The sequence below is a fragment of the Triticum dicoccoides genome, chromosome 6A (genome assembly GCF_002162155.2).
Source record: "Triticum dicoccoides isolate Atlit2015 ecotype Zavitan chromosome 6A, WEW_v2.0, whole genome shotgun sequence".
Lineage (NCBI taxonomy): Eukaryota > Viridiplantae > Streptophyta > Magnoliopsida > Poales > Poaceae > Triticum > Triticum dicoccoides.
This window is the reverse complement of record NC_041390.1, coordinates 451575921-451580205: the sequence shown is the minus strand read 5'-3', so window position 1 is coordinate 451580205 and position 4285 is coordinate 451575921.

Below are 4285 nucleotides of genomic sequence, written 5' to 3'. Positions count from 1 at the left end.
TGGATCCAAATCAGCCCCTTACGAAGCAACGCATAAACTAGGGTTTAAGCTCCTGTCACTCTAGCAACCCATCATCTACTTATTACTTCCCAATGCCTTCCTCTAGGCCCAAATAATGGTGAAGTGTTATGTAGTCGACGTTCACATAACACCACTAGAGGCTAGACAACATACATCTCATCAAAATATCGAACGAATACCAAATTCACATGACTACTAATAGCAAGACTTCTCCCTCGTCCTCAGGAACAATGTAACTACTCACAAAGCATATTCATGTTCATAATCAGAGGGGTAATAATATGCATAAAGGATTTGAACATATGATCTTCCACCAATTAAACCAACTAGCATCAACTACAAGGAGTAATTAACACTACTAGCGACCTACTAGCACCAATCCCGGACTTGGAGACAAGAATTGGATACAAGAGATGAACTAGGGTTTTGAGATGAGATGGTGCTGATGAAGATGTTGATGGATATTGCCCTCTCCCGATGAGAGGAGCATTGGTGATGACGATGGCGATGATTTCCCCCTCCGGAGGGAAGTTTCCCCGACAGAACAGCTCTGTCGGAGCTCTAGATTGGATCCGCCAAGGTTCCGCCTCGTGGCGGCGGAGTTTCGTCCCGAAAGGTTGCTTCTTATTTTTTTCTTGACGAAAGACTTCATATAGGAGAAGATGGTCATCGGAGAGCCACCAGGGGGCCCACGAGGTAGGGGCGTGCCCTAGGGGGGGGGAGCCCCCCACCCTCGTGGAAAGGGTGTGGGCCCCGTGGTCTTCATCTTTGGCGAGGATTTTTCATTATTTATTATAAGATATTCCATGGAGTTTCAAGACTTTTGGAGTTGTGCAGAATAGGTCTCTAATATTTGCTCCTTTTCCAGCCCAGAATTCCAGCTGTCGGCATTCTCCCTCCTTATGTAAACCTTGTAAAATAAGAGAGAGTAGCCATAAGTATTGTGAGATAATGTGAAATAACAGCCCATAATGCAATAAATATCGATATAAAAGCATGATGCAAAATGGACGTATCAACTCCCCCAAGCTTAGACCTCGCTTGTCCTCAAGCAAAAGCCGATAATAATAAATATGTCCTCATGTTCAGAGGTAGAGGCGTTGATAAAAATAAAATACGGACATGAGGGCATCATGGTTATTCTCATAACAACAACATACATAGATATTGTCATATGATTACTTATGTTCAAGTGATGATCTATCACAATGCAAAGTTATGAATCAGAAACCTTATTGAGAACAAACAAACCATAACCTCAGTCATTGAAACAATTACAATTTATCATAACATCAGAAAGAGTCTATGTCAGAGCTAAAAAGCAAGTCCACATACTCAACTATCATCTAGTCTTTCATAATTGCTAACACTCGCGCAATACTTGTGGTGACGGAGTTTTAATCGGACACGGATAAAGACAGGGGCTTATAGTTTCGCCCCACAACCTTTTACCTCAAGGATAATGTCAACAATAATAACTCATGCCCCCTACATCCAATTAGATATGTATATCAGGTTCTTTCCAACATGCTGGGCTTGCCAAAGGATAAAATGAAAAAGGAAAGGTGAAGATCACCATGACACTTGCATGAGGTAGAAGATAATAATAAAAGATAGGCCCTTCGCAGAGGGAAGCAGAGGTTGCCATGCGCTTTTATGGTTGGATGCACAAAATCTTAATGCGAAAGAATGTCACTTTATATTGCCCCTTGTGATATGAACCTTCATTATGCAGTCTGTGCTTTTATTACTTCCACATCACAAGATCGTATAAAGCTTATTTCTCCCACACTAATCATACATATTTAGAGCAATTTTTATTGCTTTTCACCGATGACAACTTACTTGAAGGATCTTACTCAATCCATAGGTAGATATGGTGGACTCTCATGGCAAAGCTAGTTTAAGGGTATTTGGAAGCACAAGTAGTATCTCTACTTGGTGCTGAGAATTTGGCTAGCATGAGGGGGAAAGGCAAGCTCAACATGTTGGATGATCCATGACAACATACTTTATCTCAGATATAAGAAAACATAACCCATTATGTTGTCTTCCTTGTCCAACATCAACTCTTTAGCATGTCATATTTTGATGAGTGCTCCCAATTATAAAAGATGTCAATAATAGTATATTTATATGTGAAACTTCTCTTTCCTTATTACTTCCTATTAATTGCAACGATGACCAAAGCTATGTCTGCCAACTCCCAACAACTTTTAATCATCACACTCTTTCTATGTGAAGTCATTACTATCAATAAGATCAATATGAACTTTTGTTTCTTCTTATTCTTTTTCTCTTTTCTTTTATTTGGGATCATGGCAAAAATAAACAAGCCCTTGACTCAACACTAATCTTTATTATATAGCTCACGGGCTCGATTACATAGAGAGATCATAAAGCAAAACTTAAAACTAGATCATGCCATAAACTTTATTCTACTAGATCAAAATACTACTAATAGGATCGAACTAAGGAAAACGGTAAAGATAGGAGTTGTGATTGTGATACGATACCGGGGCACCTCCCCCAAGCTTGGCAGTTGCCAAGGGGAGTGCCCATACCCATGTTATTATATCTCCTTGGTTGGTGAAGAAGGTGGTGATGGATAGTCGCACATCGAGCGTAAGAGGTCCTCTAGCTTGCGAATAATGCCCTTGAGTGCTAAGATATGCTCCTTCAACAAAATATTTTCACTTGTGAGATACTTGTTTTGAATACGAGTTAACTCAATCATCTGGAAAGCTTCGATCTCAGTTGGGGTAAGAAGGTTGTGATCAAGTTGAAGGATGTCTTCTATTGCCGGAGCTTGGTTCTCCGTGGCCTTCTTGATCCCTGCATCCTTGTTGATCTCCATGGGTTCTTCCCTCTTCAGCTCTATCTTCATTAGCCAAGCATCGTTGCCCTCATGGTTGGAGGAGGAGGGACACGACATAGTGCCTGGCCTTGACAACCCTGACAGAAAATAGCTCGAAACAAAGACAGGAGATTTTTGCGTGATACGGGAGTCAAAACCCCCGGGAGATTATATAGTGAATTTTTACCGACCAAAATACGTATCGTGCAGGAAAACGGAGTCCGGAAAGCACACGAGGTGCTCACGAGGTTGGGGGCGCGCCCTCCACCCTCATGGGGCACTCGTGTCCTTCCCGGACTGCTACTTAATTTTCTATTTTTCTAAATATTCCAAAACAGATAAATATTGCCTTAAATTTTGTTTTGGAGTCGGTTTACTTACTGTACCACATACCTATTCCTTTTCGGAGTCTGAAACATTCTGGAAAGTGTCCCTTATGTATTCCTCTGGGGTTACGGTTTCAATAATATTGGCTTCAACATTTATGGGATTACCTGAGATATAATGTTTGATTCTTTGACCGTTTACCACCTTCGGATTTGTGCCTTCAAAGTTGATGATTTTTATGGCACCGGAACGATAGACCTCTTCGATAACATAAGGGCCTTCCCATTTAGAGAGAAGTTTACCTGCAAAAAATAAACGAGAGTTGTATAGCAATACATAATCACCTACATTAAACTCACGCTTTTGTATCCTTTTGTCATGCCATCTTTTAACCTTTTCTTTAAACAACTTGGCATTTTCATAAGCTTGGGTTCTCCATTCATCATGTGAGCTAATACCAAATAACCTCTTTTCACCGGCAAGTTTAAAATCATAGTTGAGCTCTTTAATAGCCCAATATGCCTTATGTTCTAGTTCGAGAGGTAAGTGATATGCTTTTCCATATACCATTTTATACGGAGACATACCCATAGGATTTTTATATGCATTTCTATAGGCCCATAATGCATCATCGAGTTTCTTGGACCAATTCTTTCTAGATCTATTGACAGTCTTTTGCAAAATTATTTTGAGTTCTCTATTACTCAATTCTACTTGACCACTAGACTATGGGTGATACGGAGATGCAATTCTATGATTGTTGTCATATTTAGCAAGCATTTTACGAAAAGCACCATGAATAAAATGTGAACCACCATCAGTCATTAAATATCTAGGGACTCCAAACCTCGGAAAAATAACTTCTTTAAGCATTTTAATAGAAGTGTTATGATCAGCACTACTAGTTGGAATAGCTTCTACCCACTTAGTAATGTAATCAACAACAACTAAAATATGTGTATATCCATTAGAGGCAGGAAAAGGTCCCATATAATGAAAGCCCCAAACATCAAACGGTTCAATAACAAGTGAATAATTCATAGGCATTTCTTGACGTCTACTAATATTACCAATTCTTTG